At 41.0% G+C, this 20,221-nt stretch overlaps 2 protein-coding genes across 5 annotated transcripts in view; one reads left to right on the plus strand and one right to left on the minus strand.

The window, feature by feature from the left end:
• GRIN2A (glutamate ionotropic receptor NMDA type subunit 2A) overlaps nucleotides 1-20,221 on the minus strand; it is a 1,360,048-nt gene that overhangs the window by 650,614 nt on the left and 689,213 nt on the right. The gene's annotated exons all lie outside the window — the stretch shown is intronic.
• LOC142463075 (glutamate receptor ionotropic, NMDA 2A-like) overlaps nucleotides 1-20,221 on the plus strand; it is a 412,218-nt gene that overhangs the window by 244,969 nt on the left and 147,028 nt on the right. The gene's annotated exons all lie outside the window — the stretch shown is intronic.

Below are 20,221 nucleotides of genomic sequence, written 5' to 3' on the forward strand. Positions count from 1 at the left end.
CTTCAAGTATGGAGCCAGATGTAAAATGTGCCAGTGCTTTTTCAATATCTATGTTACAGTTTTAGATTGGGATGAAAAAGTATGAATAAAACAGATGCCCACATTTTGACTGTTAATTCTTATGAACTTTAGAGTTATTTTGAAAAATCAAGTCTTGTCTATTTGACATTAAGGCTCTATGATAAGCTTTCTTGAGACAATTACATGAAAAACCATTCAGGGCCTCAGACAGCTTTCTCGGGGCCCACACACCACCGACCCCCCAGTGTCGGCGGCCTTGTGAGACCCCCTCTCTATCTCTTAATCCCCTCTCTCACTATGCCCTGACCTATCTCTCCCCCAAAACCCTCACCTCTCTCTCTCCCCCCACACACCCTCACCTCTCTCTCCCCCCAAACTCCCACCTCTCTCCCCCTACACACATAATACTCCCAACACACACATAATACCCCCCACACACACATATAATACCCCCTCCCCCCACACACACATAATACCACACACACAGACACACAATACCCTTCCCCCCACATCCACATAATACCCTCCTCCAAAGACAATAACCCCTCCCCTCTCACACACATACCTGCCCTCCCCCCACACTCATAATACCCCCTCCCCCCACACACACACAATACACTCCTCCTCTGCAACCCCCCACACAATAACCCCCCCCCCCCACACACACAAACAAACATGAAAAATGTTAAAGAAAATGAGCATATGGGGGATTCAGAGATGCCTATTGGCGAAACTTTTTTTTTTGTATGTGAAATCTGTGATTTTTTTATCAGTTAGACTTAATTGATCTGTGGAAGCATTTATATCAGAAACCAGCGAGACTTATGTAGATTCAGAAGCAGCGACAGGTCTGGGGAGTGCTGCTTTAAGTGCCATTCTAATGATCAAGTTTTTAAACTTCCCTGACAAAGAGGAGATGGCTCCATTGCATATTGAATAGGGACCATTGTCTAATTCAGAACGATGAGGGCAATATTAAAATAAAAATGACTAGTTGTCACAAGAAAATCAAATAGCAGCATTACTAGGCCTTACCACTTGGCCAGCACTGGTTTTATATTGGTGGTGGGGGGAGCGGGGTGGAGGGGGAGTGAACCTGCTCAATCTTTCCTGTGTCATCTTCCATGGTCAAATATAGGGTTCAGCAGCTCAGGTTTCTTTGTCATCCCGACTGTAATTATTATACCCGCTCTCCCTACCTGGAGGCCTCCGGTATGACGCCGATCAGCCCACCCAACTTCTGGCGCGGGGTGGGGCCTACATGGGAGGCAGGCCACAGCAGGGCAGAAAGGCCACAGCAGTGGAGAGAGGCCTGCTACATGGAGGGAGAGCTGGTGCCCGCAACCTGATGGGGATGTTGGTCCAGCCGCCGTGCTTGTTTGTCGCCACCTGTCTGGAACATTTCTAATTATATGTATTCTGATTTAAAAACATGACAAACTCCGGTGAAAAATGTTACACGTTCTTCTCTCATCCCCTTGATAGTTACAGCAGAATAGATTACTTCTTTGTATCTAATAGACTGGACCCAAAGATCTCCCATGCAGGGATCCATGATATTTCATGATCGGATCACACACCGATAGAGTTGCGGTGCTCCCAAATTAACCTAGATCCACCGGAGCAAATTGGAAACTAAGAGTTGATGATAAAGATCCCAGAAGTCACACAGACACTTGATAAAGAAATTGATCTTTTCTTTCAAATTAATAATAGCAGTGTTACTTTCCAAATTACCCTATGGGAGGCCTATAAGGCCACCCTCAGGGTCACGCTAATTAATATAGCCGCTGGACGGAAAAAAGAGAGAAACGCAAAAATATGTAAGCTACAAACCAAATTGGGTGAGCTCTCTTCTCTCCATAAACGAAATAGACGAACAGACACTTTAAAGGAGTTAACAGATATCAGAATATAATTAAATATGCTCCTAACTTCCCAGGTTGAGAAGGCACTGAGATGGTCAAGGAGGAAATTGTTTGAAAAGGTACTGTAAACAAGCCAGTTACCCAACTTGCAAACAAGCTTAATAACAGGCAGCCAAATTATAATATACAAGCCCTCAGGCTAAAATCGGGGATTGTGACCTCCAATCCTAAACTCATAGTGCAAGAATTTAAACAGTACTATGAAAACTTATATGACGGAGAGAAGGTCATGCATTATGATAAAACGAGTCAGGCTCTGAAGGATTTCTTAGCAGATTCTAAATTACCTAGGTTGAGCATGGGAGAGGGGGACGATTTTCAAAAAGACTTCACGATTGAGGAGCTATCGGAAGTTATTAAGAACCTAAAATCATCCAAAGCTCCGGGGGCCGATGGGTTCTCAAATTTGTGTTATAAAAAAATCTTTAAATTGCTAGTCCCCCACCTGTTGCGCATGTTTAATTCGGTGCTTGTGGGTGCCTCAATCCCAGAACACATGCTCCAGGCGTCTATTTCACTGATCATAAACAAGGCAAAGATCCGGCAGACTGTAAGAGTTATAGGCCCATATCATTAATAAATTCAGACAATAAAATATACTCCAAAATGCTAGCTAATAGATTGAGCCATATCCACCTAGATTGACAAATCCCAACTGATCCGGGTGAACCATCCCTTAAGGTTGGAGGAAAGGAGATTTCACCAGCAACAAAGGAAAGGGTTATTTACAGTAAGGGCAGTTAAAATGTGGAATTCATTACCCATGGAGACTGTGATGGCAGATACAATAGATTTGTTCAAAAAAAGGTTGAACATCTTTTTAGATAGGAAAGGTATACAGGGATATATCAAATAAGTATACATGGGAAGGATGTTGATCCAGGGATTAATCCGATTGCCAATTCTTGGAGTCAGGAAGGAATTTATTTTTCCCCTTATGAGATATCATTGGATGATATGACTCTGGGGTTTTTTATAAGTAAGTATAGATATAGGATAAAGTATCTGTTGTTTAAATTTATCATAGGTTGAACTTGATGGACATACAGTACGTCTTTTTTTAACCTCATTTACTATGTAACTATGTAACTATGTAACCAAAGGCAAACAAGCAGCTGACAACACCAGAAGAATCTTATCGAGTTGGCCAATATGGAAAAAATCCCGGTACTGGTGCCAAATTTAGACGCTGAAAAAGCCTTTGATAGAATCGATTGGCTTTATTTTAGGGCCACGCTTGGAGCATTCGGTTCGAGGGTAGAATTTTAAGGGCAATCACGGCACTGTACGACAGATCAGCAGCGAGGGTGATTAATCAGGGCTTTCCATCAGATCTTTTCAGTATAAAGAGTGGCACGAGGCAGGGGTGTCCACTTTCGCCCCTCTTGTTTGCCCTATGCATGGAACCCCTGGCCGTGCAGATACGGAACAATCTAGATATCGCAGGAATTCAAGCCCAGAATCAGTCCCATAAGGTAGCACTGTATGCTGCCGATGTTATTTTAATGTTGGCCAGGCCCCTCACCTCTCTGCCCAATTTGTTTAACCTACTAGAGAAATTCAAAAAGTTATCCGGGTTTAAAATCAACCAAACAAAATCGGAAGCTTTAAATATAAATTTACCAAATGAAATGGAGAAATTGATAGACATCAATTTTAGCTTTAAGTGGCAACCTTTAGCGTTTAAATACTTAGGCGTTAATATTACGTGGAATTATAAATCGCTATACAAAGCAAATTTCCCAAGTTATTACAAATTCTGAGAGAAGACTTGATAGTGTGGTCCACATATAATGTTTCTTGGATTGGTAAAATTCATTGTATAAAAATAAACTTTCTGCCACAAAACTTATATCTTTTCCAAACTCTCCCAATACCGTTGGTACGGAAGGAAATTTTCTCAATTCAATCATTAATCTCAAAATTTATATGGAAACTAAAAAAAAAAAAAAAAGAGAGATAAGAGTAACATTTTTAAAAGACCACCACTAACAGGAGGATTAGCGGTACCTTGCTTGTTATCATACTGTCCCGGCCAGCTTTATTCTAAAGCTTACCGGGATAAAAGCGGGTCTCTTTCTCCGATTTAAATTGAGTTTCCCCGCAGTATCCCGCGCGGCGGCCGCTTCAAAAGATAAGCACTAATGGCGCTTATCATTGAAATCACCCATGGCGCGGGAAACCATCCGAAAAGAGCCAAAAAGAGCCGCGCGCCGTCCGCGGGTTTAAAAATTCCCGCGGTGGCACCCGGCTTAGAATAAAGCTGGCCGCCACTGTATTATTAAGCATCCCAATTATACCAAATTTCCCAATGGCATATAAATCCCAGTCTCAAGAGATGGGAGGCATTGGAGAGTGAATTTTGTGCTCCAGTAGAATTGCACAATTTTATTTGGTCCCCTAAAAAGATCATTAATTCTACCCAGGATCCGCTACCCACCATGACCAACTCCCTTGCAATCTGGGAAGTCGCTAAGTGTAGTTGTTCTCTAACCACTAAACATTCGTTAATGGCCTCATTATTTGATAATCCTGACTTGGCTCCTGGTCTGAATAGTAAGAATTTTATAGTTTGGAAACAGAAAGTGTTGGATAGAATGAAAGATCTGGAGGGTAGAACTAACATTACAACATTTGACTAAATCAAGTCAGAAAAAGACATACCCAGTTCAGAATTCTTTAGATACCTCCAGATTTTAGCATTTTATACTATATTTTCCCCACGTCCCCCATTGACTAATTTCGAAAAGCTCTGTATTTTGGAAACAGACACAAGGGGACTCACATCTCAAATGTACAGAGAAGAGAATCTGTTCTAGCACAGACTATTCCAGAAAGCTGAGTTAAATGATGATTTAGGAGAAGTACTAGAGGAGGAGGAATTGGATAAGATCTTCATGGCTGCAGCTAAGAGTTCCATATGTACAACGTTAAGGGAGAACGCATAAAAAGTCCTAATGAGATGGTATTTAACCCCCCTAAAACTCTAAATTTGTCCCGGGTTACTTTCCATTGTGTCCCAAACGGTGTGGAGAGCCAGCAGACTTGCTTCATATGCTGTGGTCTTGCCCTCGTGTCACACCTTTATGGGAACAAATTAGAGATTGGCTACAGAGGATTTTCGACATCACTATTCTTCTAGATCCGTGGCTATTTCTTCTGAATAGACCTACACCGGGATTGGCTAGAGTCGAAATCCAACTAGTGGCACATTTTGCAACAGCAACAAGGTGCGAGCTCGCATAATTAGGAAGCAGAATGAAATTCCATCTAGTCCCAAGATTAGAAACAGAATTTGGTTTGTTTAGCAGATGGTAAAGTTGGCATCTTATTTAATGACACTGGCACTAAATTCCAAAAGGTCTGACTACCTTGGTTAGTACAGAGAGATATCCCAGGAGTGAACAATGCCACAGCCTTACTATGATAGAACAGGTGCGTTCTCCTTTGACGTTGGGTGGAGAAAAGGGAAGTAGTGTTTAATAGAGGTAAAAAGCAAGTGGAGGCCGTGCGGGGTTCCACGTCATGGCCCGAAGATTGAGGCAAGAAGAGATACAACATGTAGGAAACCCCAGATGAAGTTGACATTACCCCCACTCCCAATACCCTCCTTGTGATGTGTGTGTCCCTGTCATCTATCTTTATGTTTTTCTGGCTTACACTGAGGTGGTGATTACCTATGAAGTGATTGATCAGGTGCAATGTCTTGATGTATGTCTTGTTTTCATTGAAACCCAATAAAAATGTAAGTTACAAAATAAAAACATGACAAACTCCAATAGAGGCTATTCACTCCCCATCCAAATTAAAAAAAAATATTGTTGATGTATCTGAACCACATACCAATCACACTCCGAAATGCAGATGATCCACCAAAGATCACCTGTCTCTCCCAATGACTAAAATAAAGATTTGTATAGGACAGGTCACATTTCTCATCCATCCCAGTCCTTTGGACTTGTTGAAAAAAAAAATAAACATTAAATATAAAATAGTTCTGATTTAAAATAAAATACAGCAAATTAACAATTACATTTTTGTGCCTGTCAAAAACACTATCCTTCATGCTCAAGAAATACTTTGCTGCCAAAATGCCCTGTTGATGCGGTATCGGTGTATATAAAGCATCCAGATCCAAAGTGACTAAAAATGACTGAGAGGGAAGATAAATATCCTCAATTAATCTGAGGAGATGTAAAATATCCTTAAAGTAAGAAGGTAATCCCACAATTTACACAGTGCTGTAAAAAGGAATACACATATTATCTAGTGTGTTCAGAGAAGGAATCAATGTTCATTTAGGGCAAAATAAAGGAGTACAAAATGATTGGACTCCTAAGAGAATTCACTTAACTGCACACCTTTATTTTGCTGATTCACTTTTCAGTTCACAGTCAAATATATGTTTTAATTGATTCATTAAAAGTTATATTTTAATTAGTGGTGTGCAGTTAAGTGAATTCTCTTAGGAGTCCAATCATTTTGTACTCCTTTATTGTGCTGATTCCCTTTTCAGTTCACAGTCTGCACCCACTTCACGATTATCAATCTATACTCATCTCACTATCAACTCCATTAGTATGATTTTGTGATCACTCCCTATTCCTTCCCCTTTCCCTTCATTTAGGGCATCTACGGGTTCTAGTGAGTGACTTGGGTACCTTTGGTAAGGTATAAAAGGTAGACGCTGTGACAAAATGATACCAGGCTTCCTAAAAATCCCAGGAACCTCTGCCCTGTTGCCTATTCTTGTCAATACGGGTTATGTTGGGCAACCAGGTTTTGCCCTTTATCGAGCCATACGTGAAAGCAGTGGGAGTGATTGTATCTGGTATTTCCATATACATTGTATTATGGCTGTGCCATATGTGAACGCTGTGCGTACCCGACTAGCACCCTCTCTATCCACCTTTAAGACCCACCTTAAGACACACTTGCTTAAAAAGCATATGAATAGCACTGTGGATATTCTGAACACCGATACATAAAGCTTGGCCCCCTGCAGACGCACTTACCAGAACTCCCTCCTACTGTCTCTGTACGTTCTCCCTACCTACCAATTAGAATGTAAGCTCCTCGGGGCACGGACTCCTCTTCCGAAATGTTACTTTTATGTCTAAAGCACTTATTCCCATGATCTGTTATTTATATTATCTGTTATTTATTTGATTACCACATGTATTACTACTGTGAAGCGCTATGTACACTAATGGCGCTATATAAATAAAGACATACAATACAATACAATACAGAGTCTTTTCACTGTCTAACAGCTTTACAAGAGAAGCCCGTCTCTAGCTGTTGAGTGCAGCATGAGGCAATTAACCAGCTTTCCCCTGGCTCATTAACAGACTTTAAAAGCCATCTTGACAGCAGTTTAAGATGCTCTATGATCCAGGCACATACACTGGACTACTATAGAGAGCAGGCTGCGGTGGAGTTCTCTCTGGCCCAGGAAGGTACTGGACACTGGACCGCTGTGGATAGAAGACTGCACAAGGACTTTCAGACCCCTACACCAGCAGAAGGTAACTGAACTCCACTGTGTTTTTTTAGGGTGTTGGTAAGGGGCTTAGCCCCCCAATCCATAGACAAGGTGTCTGCTGTTGTTTAGTCAGAACTCTCTACAGGAGATGGGTCTGTTTTGTTGCTGATCCAAGCTGTTTTTGTTATGAAAGTTGTGGCTAATAAAAGTCTATTTTATTTCTTCTTATAAACGTCTGCTCTTCTATAATAACCTCTGCACGCATCTCCTACACAGTGGTACTGCTATACCCCATGTAATTCTATGTACTGTGAGGTAGCTAATGCTTAAACTATTTAAAACAGTGATGTATAGCTCTGTACAATAGGTTATGGAACTGCAGGAGTTTATTCTCTCTCTTGCAAAAGGAACTCAGAGTTAATAACATCAGAGTTAATTACATCAGAGTTTGCCATTATATGTACCTGTTATCTATGTATGTGTTTGGGCATGTCATCTTGGGATTCCTGGCACACCTTCAACCCCAACAATCTCATCAACTGGGCCTGGGCTGTGTGCAGAGACGAGGACTATTGTTTTCCCCCAGACGGAGCAGTGACATAAGGACACATAATGGATATGTCACTGACAAAGACACATAGTGGGTGTCAGTGACACAAGACAAATCAAAGGGGGTGTCAGTGTCTCAGGGACAGACAGAGGAGTGTTAGTGACATATGGATACAGAGAGGGGGGAGTCATTGATACAGGAGCTCACAGTGGGGAGTGCAGGGACACACAAAAATAGAGGTGGGAGTGACGCTGGGACACACAGACAGGGGTGGCAGTGACACATAGCTCTTTGGACTTTTATTTTTTGCACTCTTTCGACTTTTGTTTTTTGCACCTACTTCTCATATAGCCACCTTATGTGCCTTATGGTTCCTTTACCACCCTCCTAATACTTGTCATGAACCTCCTCTTCCCTGTGATCCCCCTCATTCCCCCCAGCTATCACCTCTTTCCTGCAGCTCACATAAGAGACAGTTCCTGACAGCTTCTCCTCTTCCTGCAGCGGTTCTCACCAAGACAAAAGGGAGTTACTGTATAACATTATTAGAGATATTTGTGTTTGTCAGAAGATCAGCCCAGCTACCCGGCACATCTCAACTCCTACTTGGTCCTGATCCTACATCAGCAAATAAAACTGGAGGGGCAAGACATATGTCTGCCTCCTCAATTGTCTCCATGGGTGGGCCTTCTCCTGAGGCCAATACAACACTACCTGAAATATAAGTGCAGGAGAGGCGTACCAGTATGAACTGGTGGTGATAGCCTAGTATATTGCAACAGATGATAACTGCAAAGAAAAGATCAACTCATTGGGGTCTATGAGGCAGAGTCAAACTCCAATGTGGGGTATTGCACCCTGATCCGACATTAACTGCCATTCAATTCCATAAAACTTAACGCCAGATCAGGGTTTCATACGCACCACCGGAGCTTAGTGAATCACGGCTTACAAACAATATCAACAGAAAGGGAAGGGTGCTTTGCTGCACAGATTTTTTGCTTCATCTGCATAACATATAAGAAGCTTGTAAATAAGTCTTGGAAAAAAGACTGTGCTGCGAAAGCGTTTATACATGATTAACAAAAAGACAGCGCATGTGCTCAATATTATAATAAAACAAGAGCACAAAGAAACTCATACAAGTGAGGTAGAAAACCTAGTAATGCTGACTGAACAAAGTCAGAACACAATACAGAAAAATACAGATACAAACCGCCGCCTTAAAAGATGTACTGGTAAGGTGTTAGATTCCTCGTAAGGTAATCAAATCCTGTACACCTGGATCGACTTGATGGCTCCGTAGATAACGTCATGTGATATTTGAAGTTAAACACAAAGAAAAATCATAGTGTACACTGCTAACTATAAAACATGTAACACTAACAAACAAACATAAAACTCAAACTTAAAAACATACTGTAAGACTTCCACCACAATCAATACAGGCATACCCCGGTTTAAGGACACTCACTTTAAATACACTCGCGAGTAAGGACATATCGCCCAATCAGCAAACGGCAGCTTGCGTATGCGCCTGTCAGCACGTCCTGAACAGCAATACCGGCTCCCTAGATGTGCGCAAGCGGGGAGACTATAGAGCCTGTTACAAGTGTGTTATTTACAGTACATCAGTTATGCACGTATATGATGATTGCAATACAGTACATGCATCGATAAGTGGAAAATAGGTAGTGCTTCACTTTAAGTACAATTTTGCTTTACATACATGCCCATTGCGTATGTTAATGCGGGGTTTGCTTGTACTCAACATGTAAACAAAAACAAACACGGCTGTATAATAACAGTTATACTAATTTATGAAAAATTAAATATAAAATGGACACTAAAGTTCCATAAAAAGGAGATGGCCTGTTGAAGATGATCTGGTGTTTAAAACCAGAATCCTACTTACAACAGAGCAGTTTAAAACAAGCATGTATGTCCAACTTTGGCGAAGCAGCTCCTGTTCTCTCCACCGTAACAAGTGAACGTCTGCAGACCCATCACAATGCATCCCGTGTGCTCCATATCTGCTCTCACATAACAGATGCGCACACTGGGGGAATTGAGCCACTTCTGGATAGTGGATGTATAACAAACTCGTACATTTGGACACTCATTGGACTTTATCTTTTAAGGCGCCGGTTTGTATCTGTATTTTTCTTCTTGTTAATAAGTCTTCTTATCTTTTACACAGATCATTCTCAAAAGAGATTGATGGCACAATTGGAAAGATGAATTGGACCAAGATGAGTTTTAGGTATTTATTTAAAAATGTTTTACCAGGAAGTAATACATTGAGAGTTACCTCTCGTTTTCAAGTATGTCCTGGGCACAGTTATAACAATACATGGTTACATTAAAGAACAGAGGTTATGTAGTCAATTCATAAACATTTCATGGACAGATAGAGTTGGAAAATTTAATATGTGGGTCAAAAAACACATACAGTATACTAATAAGTTAACCAAAACAGGAGGATTAAATAAATAATATTTCTCCTTATACCTCATTTGCTGCTCATTTGTGGAATTTCTGTTTAACAAATGGGCATAATTATGGCCCTACAGCAGACAAAAGTAGCGCAGAGTTCTGCTTATGTAGGAATAAACACAAAGCTGTCCCCTTCTTTTGTGCAGCTGTATGTAAGCTATGGATTAAAGAGGATGTAGGCCGGCATTTAATTAATTAGTAATTATTCATTGAGCTAAGATAAACATGGTTTGCTGCAGCCTCTGATGAAAGGGATTTGGGGATTTCAATAAATTAATATTGTTATATATCCATGAACCCTTTGAGTGCTTGAAGGGCGGTGGCGCTCATGATCATGTGACTGCTTTATCACTGATGTAAGAATGGAAGGGGAGGAGTCTCTCATTCCATTCCACTTCCTCTTGGATCGCGTTCAGAACACAATCTCTGCTAGGAGATTGGAACATTATGACGTAGCTACTACGTCACAGGGTTCCTGGAGTGCAAGACCCCATGATATCTCTGTCTTCACCATTTCCCCCTTTCCTCTCTCTGACCATCACCTCATATAATTTTCTCCCTCTCGCTTCTCTCCTTCTCCACCTTCATCTACCCCTTGTTTCTGCAGAGACCTGCGCTCTATTAACCTACCAGCTTTTGATTCCACTTTATGTTCCTCCCTTTCCTCTATCAGCTCTGTTCTAGACCCTGACAATGTGGTCAGGACCTACAACTTTGCCCTGTCCTTCTCTCTTGATCTACATGCCCCACTTTCTTTCTGCCGTTCTCACCCTTATAACTCCAGACCCTGGCTAAATTCCCACATGCGCATGCTGCGCTCCTGCACTCGTTCCTCTGAATGCCTCCGGAGGAAATCTCACATTCTCACAGACTTCCTTCACTACAAATTTAGTCTATCCTGTTTCAACTCTGCCCTCTCTCAAGCTAAACAAACTTACTTTTCCTTACCAATCAAACGCACAAGTCGAATTCACGCCGACTCTTCGCTGTCTTTGACTCCCTACTCAGACCACCCTCTGCTGCCTGTTCTTCTTCCTCCATCTGACCTCAAGACTTTGACGACTATTTCAAGGAAAAGGTGGAATCCATATGTCTGGACATCCCCTCTGTATCACCCTCCCATTTTACACCTCTTCCTAACTCTCGTCCTGCCTTCCATGATTCTTTTTACGCTGTCACAGAGAAGGATGTGTCATTGCTGATCTCCTCTTCTCCCTCTACCACCTGTCCTCCCATTCCCTCCCATCTCCTAAAACCTCTTGGTCCTACTACAATTTCTATGCTCACACACATTTTTAACTCCTCCCTCTACTCTGGTACCTTTCCCTCTTCCTTCAAACATGCAACAATTATACCATTACTCAAAAACAGAAAGCTTGACACTACCTCTCATTCTAACTATCGGCCTGTCTCCCTCCTGCCCTTTGCCTCTAAACTCCTTGAACGTCTTGTATTTTCTTGCTTGCTCCATTTTATCAACACCTACTCTCCCCTAGACCCTCTACAATCTGGCTGCCGCACTACTCATGCCACTGAAAAAGCCCTCACTAAACTAACCAATGACCTCCATGCTGTCAAAGACAGAGGTCATTACACTCTGCTCATATGACTTGACCTCTCTACAGCATTTGATACTGTGGACCAACCTCTTCTCCTTCTCCATTCATAACAAAGCTTTATCCTGGTTCTCCTCTTAACTCTCCCATCATATTTTCAGTATCTCTTTTGCAAACACCTCCTCCTCTATCGATCTCTCCGTCGGGGTACACCAGGGACCTGTCCTAGGACCTCTTCTCTTTTCTCTTTACACACTCTCTCGAGGTGACCTAATCACATCTCTTGGGTTCAAATATCACCTCTATGTTGATGACATACAAATTTATTTATAAACCCCTGACCTTACACCTGCTGTACAGACTAAAGTTTCTGAATGTCTCTCTGCTATATCATCCTGGATGGCACTCCGACGACTTAAATTTAATATGGTAAAAACAGAGCTCCTCATACTTCCTCTCAAACATGGCCCTACTACCTCCTTCCACATTACTGTGGAAGTACTATCATTCACCCAGTAGCCCATGAACACTGCCTAGGGGTCACACTCAACTCCTCTCTCACATTTTCCTCTAACATTCAAAAGGTAGCTAAAACCTGCCGTTTTTTTCCTCTGCAGTATTACAAAGATACGCCCTTTCCTCTGTTGCTCGATGGCAAAACTCTGACACAGTCCCTCATTCTTTCCCGTGTCCACTTCTGTAACCTCCTGCTGTCCGGCCTTCCTCCTCTCACCTGTCTCCCCTACAATCTATCCTAAACGCTGCTGCCAGAATCACTCTACTCTTTCCTATATCTGTCTTAGCATCTCCCCTCCTGAAATCCCTCTCCTTTCTTCCTATCAAATCCTGTATCACACACTCAATTCTCCTCCTCTCTTTTAAAGCTTTACACTCTTCTGCTCCTCCTTACATCTCAGCCCTAATTTCTCGCTATACACCATCCCGACTCTTGCTTTCTGCTCAAGGATGTCTTCTCTCTACCCCTTTTGTATATAAAGCCCTCTCCCACCTTAAAGCTTTCTAACTGACTGCCCCACACATCTGGAATGCCATTCCACTCCATATCCAACATGCACCCTCTCTATCAACCTTTAATACCCAACTCAAAACACACCTTCTTAAGGAAGCATATGAATAAGAACTATGAGTGATTTTTACACTGTACTGTATACATAAAGCCTGGACCCTTGCAGAGGCACTTACCAGAATGCTCTCCTACTGTCTCTCTGCATACTTCTTACCAACCACTTACATTGTAAGCTCTTCGGAGCAGGGACTCCCTTTCCAAAATGTTACTGTTATGTTTGAAGCACTTTTCCACTTTCTGTGTTATTTATATTATTTGTTATCTATATAATTGTCAAATGTATTACTGCTGTGAAGCGCTATGTACAGGCAATATAAATAAAGACATACATACTGCAAGAGATGTGTGCAGAGGTACATTTAATGGAGACCTATTAGGGTGAAATTAAATCCTGGCTTTATTGCCCCTGTTCCTTTAACAAGGCAAAACATAAAAAAAAGAAACAAAATAAAGTTCTATTCCACTTTGGAGAATAACTAAACCTATACTCCAGCCCTTTCTAACTGAGTGGCTAGCTAAGCTGGTTGCCACCCCAAACACACACACACATTTTTGTGATTTCAAGTGTATTTTTCTTCCTGACCTCGGGTGGCACAATTGCAGCTGTTTTCACTGTATTCGCTAGAACCTAAGCTGGTAGTTCTACAGGTGAGCAGAGTTTTCAGCTCTCACGGGCTTCTCTGCAGACTTTTTCTTCTTCTTTTGCAGTTTAAGAGACATCAGCAGTACTGGGTACACATTCTTTCTCATTAGTGATACTTGATGTGCACTTGCTAAGAAAAACTTGTGCATTTTCCTTGTGCATTTTCCTTGTGCATTTTCCTTGCATTGCTTGCTGCTGCAGTTCCTTGGCACTTTGAAAAAAAATATTCCTCTGGCTGCAGCCCTTTTCTGGGGACACATTGGGATCATCATCATCATCTGAATAAGACCTGAATGGACACTGCTCAGTGAGGCTTGGCTCTTTACACCAGGAACACATTTTCTACCCCATTCTTGCAGTCTGTATTTGACATCAGCTTGGCGGCCATTTTTAAAATCCCTTGGGTTTTTTTGTTTTTTTCACAGAAGTGGTGGGGTAAACTCTGGTCACAGCATCAGTACCTTGTGTGGGTCACTGCCTGTCGCAGTCCCACCAGTCAGACTGTGGCGTTGTGGCTTTCTCCAGTGCAGTGTAGTTTTCCTTCCTGGATGTGTAGCCCTTTAATTCTGGTAACTTCTGTACGTGTTGTTTTATTTCTCAGGCTGTTGCATGAACTGTATGCAGACAAAAGAATACAAAATTTCACAGGTAGTCTCAGGGGCCCTTTTGAAATTCCTCCCATCCCAATTTTTGACACCATATGTAAGAGATGTGTGCAGAGGTGCATTTAATGGAGACCTATTAGGATGAAATTAAATCCTGGCTTTATTGCGCCTGTTCCTTTAACAAGGAAAAACATACAAAAACAAACAAAATAAAGGCCTACTCCACATTGGGAATAACTAAACCACACATTGGGGAATAACTAAACCACACACATATACACACATACATACATACATACATACATACATACATACATACATACATACATACATACATACATACATACATATATACATACATACATACATATATACATACATACATACATACAGACACATACATACACACACACACACACACATACATACATACATACATACATATACATACACATACATACATACACACATACACACACACACATACATACATACATACATACATACATACACATACATACATACAGACACATACATACATACATACACACACACATACATACATACATACATACATACATATATACATACAGACACATACATACATACACACATACATACACACACACACATACATATATACATACATACATACATACACATACATACATACATACATACATACATACATACATACACACACAACAGTTGTTGTGCTGTCCAACCGCTCCTAGGAATAACAGTCATCTTTCCTCTGTAAGCATACTGTAGTTTTATGCTCAGGAAAAACTCTGCTCTTCCTTCTCCTTAAGTCAGCCCAAATGTGAGCTAAGGAATCTCTCTCCTGTGTCTCGCATGAGGCTTTTTACAGAGCTCCCATTAGTTCAGGTGGAGACTAGTTAATTGAGTGGCTGCAATTAACTCTCTCTCTCTGCTGGATTCTCAGAAATCTGAGGCTGCTTTATTTAAACAGGGACATGTCCCTGTTATACATACATCCATATAGTAGCTACGTCTCAAGGGCACCCGAAGGGTTTCTAGAGGAGCAAGACATGTACTGTAGTGTCTTCCTTTTCTTTCTTTATGCACATATAGATAAGAACATTCCCTATCGGTAATTCAACTGTCTCCCCTTTCCATCTGTAGATACAGACTACACCTGTATTATGTTGTTGTTCCTTCTTGCGCTCTTATTGCTTCCTTTTGTATATTGATCCTTATCCAATATTATTAACATAGCTCCTGATGTCTGGTGATGTGAGAAACTGTCCAAAAGGCATTCGCTAAATTTTAGGCAATTTGTTCACAAATTCGATTCATTGCAAAATGTTTCGCAAAGCCTCAAAGGGCAATAATGACACCAAATGAGTGAGCTTTTAGAGAAATATCACCACAAAGTAAAATAGCATATGAAATGAAATTGCTACAGGTATGCACATTGATTTAATACTTGTCTAATCATCTGCGAACTGTGACTGGGCTGTGGCTTTGTTTTGATACTGGAAAATTGTAAATTTTGCATGGTTTTTGACCACATACAAAAGGATTGCACATTTCCACTCATGTTTCCCCTTATACCTTTACATGCTATCAATACCCTTCATGGGCATCTCTTACTTTTTAAGTACCCTCTTCAGTCCTAATGTTACCTTGTGCATGACCAAAACTCTCCTGCGATATATAACTTTACTCCTTTACGAATTGTCGCTGCTTTCATGGGCCAATGTTTCGTCCTAAAAATTGAGCCTTTGTCAAGTTATCTTGACAAAGGCCCAATGGAGGCTAAAAAAACATTGAACCTTCCACAATAAACACTCACCGCTGTGAAGATTTATCTACATGGGCTTATTTCTTCTATACAGCATCATTGTTGCTGGTTTACAGAGCACCCTATTTCTACATTACTTTTATCAGGTGTACATCACCTCTGGAATTAGTTGCTTTTCCTGGAGATACTGACTGATGTGAGAATTAAATAATGTGTGTCCTGTTTCAAGAAGCAGAAGTAGCATAAGACAAGGGCAATTTGGAAATTGTATTAAAATAGATTTAGCATTTAGCATATTAAAGCTTTCTCTCTTATTCCAATGTGGATCCCTATTTATAAAATGAGTTTATGACTGAGAATTGAAACCATCACTGAAAAAGAGTCAAGAGATGGATCACCTTTGCATTTTACTTTGTAAAGTAAGGCAGCCGTTTTATTTGACAAATATTGTTACACAAATAGTAATATTAGAATTGAAGATCTGTGATTCCTTCTTATCTTACCGTGATAACAAGGATGAATGGGTCCCTTCAATCCCATTCGTCCCTAGAATCTCTGGTTCCCTGTTGAAATATTTTACAAAGAAATACACATTTATTGCTTTTGTAAATCATCATGCCGATTAGCCTTTAGCTTTTTTAAATAGCCATCTGAGGTCTGCAATCAAAAGGCATGGATTCAGGAGTTCTTAATAATGCATTTCTAATTTCACTGCAGCTAATAGAACATAGACTATGAAATATTTAAAATGCCTTTGCTGGGTTTGCGTCTCATACAAAAAGAAAACAATACCTAAAGCCTAGTGTTAGTAACAGTCTAATATATGTGTATTGACATCTACAAGAATTAGCCTTCAGCCCACCTTGATTAAAGGCCTCAGATATGCGCCTATAATGGTGATGGTATAAACATTGTCAAAAAGTCAAATAAATATACAATAACAAAATGAAGAAAAAATGCAAATATATGCACCAAAATCATGTAAATACAAAGAGAAACCTAAGAACAAGTACTCAAGCCATTCATTTTTACACAATAACATGATGTTCACGAAATAGGGAACGGACGTTATTTTTCTTGTTATTAGTGGGTATCCTCAAAGCTTTTGAGATGCAAAAATGACATCCGGTAGCAAAATGACCATCGTAACATTACCTGCATGAGCCATGATTATAGTAGGGTTGAGATGCATAAAATAATACACTGCACATGCGCATTGGGAAAAAGTGTTATTAGTGCTCGTCAGTTAGTGACGCATTACACATTAGTGCTCCTTAAAACCGCGCCCATGAACATGTTACAATTTCAAATACAGTAAACACATTACAAACTGAAAATGTTTGACTGTTAAACAGTAGAGATGGCTGAACAAACTTCTACCACCGCTGCTAGGGCCGTAACTGCAAGTTCAATGATGAGGAGTTAGATATCCTCATAGAGTTCTTGATAACCACTTAAATGAATGGGTTCTCTGTGCTCCAACTCCAGCACTGTCGAAAAGCAGCACAATTGAGGGCGCATTAATGCTCTGGGTAACACTGTCCGCATGGTTGACATGCCAAAAAAGCAGTGGGTAGACAGCAAATCCAAAGTTAAACAAAATTAGCCGACTACACAGATGACTAGATGGGGGCCACCTGTCCCGTTACACCTGAACCGGATGGAGATGCAGGTCAGCTGTCATCACGTCCTCCCAGAAAGTGGGACTATCTTAGCTTGTGACCTTTGGGGATGCTGATAGACCAGGTAAGTGATAATTCAGTACACATCACCTGCTTATAGTCTCAAAGAGTTAGAGTACCTCTCACAGCACCATGTGAACTCTGTTTGTGAAGATCTTGAATAAAGAAGTTATTTTTTATCACATCTGATCCAGCCACCGTCGCATCTTTTTGCTTTTGCACTCCACAAGCAGTGCACTGCCTGCACGTTCCCTCTGTGGACACAGCTACCAGTATCTATCTTGCAGTAGCATGCTGTATACAGGACTACCGGCATTATTGCTAAGTGTGAGTACTTTTATTTTCTCTAATATGGATGTCATTATAGTACTCCACTATTCTCTAGTCTAGCTCCAGGGGAGTGTTTGTCACATTAAAAATTGCGAACTGTGGTCCCACCGTTTATTTACCTGAGCGGTTGGGTCAGCCCAGGTGTGTGGTTTTCATCCATGCCTCCCTCCAATCGGAGCATTATCTGACTAGCTCTACAAGTAAGATATTATTGGATAATTATCTGCTATTCATGTGGATGTGATGTTATACTGGATATATTACAGGACATTATATGGTATATGCTTTTTTTATATCAAAGAGCACTGATGATTCTTGTTGCTCTTCTGTTAACGATCACCCCATTACTTTACCAATTTACCTGTGTCCCTCAAATCATCTTCAAGGCTAAATGCATTCCAGATTTCTGATGTTAGCCATTGCACTCATGTTAGAAATAGTCATTTTTGAAGGACTTAACGTAACTTACAGTACTGCCTAGGACATAATTGCAAAGAAGAGGTAACTCTAAATGTAATTGCATCACAAAAGAGCATGTAGCATGTCTCAGCTCTCAATCTAGTGCTTTGAGTTTAGCAACACTTTGTGTTTCAGGACCTTCTTATATTCTAATGCTAAAATGTTGTATAAATCAATAGTCAGGTTAAAAAAGGATTGGTCAAAGCAAATGTATCCAAATGTGCTTATATGTACCCATGTTGTGTATGAATGTATTTGATTATTTGATGTCTTTCTTTTTCAGGACCATCATACAAATGCCATGTGGCTGCGATGAGTCAGGCTATGGGGCAGGAGGAAGGGCATCTTCCTCATGGGCGTCAGAGGAGGGCACAGATGTGGCTCCAGCTCCCACAGCTACAACTGTGGCTGTGTACCAGGCTGAATCAGTGGCTACCCCACCAGGTGCACAACACCACTGATTACCCCACCAGGTGCACCCACCAACAACTGCACCCACTGGTGCTCATCCTGCCACTCCGGCTGCAGCATGGAGCCGGCCCAGCTCAGTCTCTCATGCTGCGCTATTGTTGGATCACCAAAGAGCTGCATTGAATGCAACCGGCAGAAATTCTGGTCATCTCAGCCCAGCATGCACATATTGAGGCCAGGGCAGGGATTAATGCTCAAAGAAGGGAGCAAGCTGGCTGACGACGATAGCAGGTATCCCAGTGCTATAGCCAGTTAATGCTCCTCACCATCAGCCAGCACAGTTATCACTAATAGTTTAGCCCAGGTGACAGCATCTCTAAATTTGCTCACCTGGGCAATGCAACATGGCCTGGACACTTTCCGTTCCCCCTCCTTTCAAGCGACCCCTGGTGCATAACTGGAATCCAGACCCACATCAGGAATTTCAAACATTGTTGACTGTGCACATCCTCCTCCACCATCAGAGGAGATGGCCACATCCTCTCTACCTCGGGTTCAACATTTGCAGCGGGAGAGAGACCGTACCCATGGCCCGAGGGAGGCAGTGACCAAGCGAAAAAGAGGCATGGGATATAATAAATTGTACAAATGTTACATGTTGCTGTTTGTGTATATTGTTATATTTCTTTTTTTTTATATCATGTTACCTTTGTTTTTTTTATTATTTGTTTTGCACACAGTGACACAAATGTATGGAATAACATTTTTATTTTCCAACTTCTGTCTCCTGGAAATTCTTGTTCTTACTGTATGTGTAGAATCATTATTGTACACAAACTTTATACACTCAATATTACATGCCCATAAATTGCTCATTACCGTATGATTTGTATATAAATAATCCAAATGTCCATTCAAATTGATAGATTCTGCTATTTTTAATGGGCATGCGGGGACATCGTCGTGCTAAGCACCTTTGGGACTACGAGTTATGGATATCGATACGTTAAATTGAGATAACATAACGTTAAAATATGTATGGCCTTCTGATGATCTACCCTTATTCATTTCTTCTCAGTGAAAGGAACAAAGTGATGTTAAACTGTCTGATTTCTCTTCCTATGCATCTGAAGTTAATGGGAGTTTTTGTGTGTTAGTGCTCTAATTGGCACTATCACAGTTTAATTATTAACCCCTCTG

Source organism: Ascaphus truei, chromosome 11 (assembly GCF_040206685.1).
Source record: "Ascaphus truei isolate aAscTru1 chromosome 11, aAscTru1.hap1, whole genome shotgun sequence".
NCBI classification, from domain to species: Eukaryota; Metazoa; Chordata; class Amphibia; order Anura; family Ascaphidae; genus Ascaphus; species Ascaphus truei.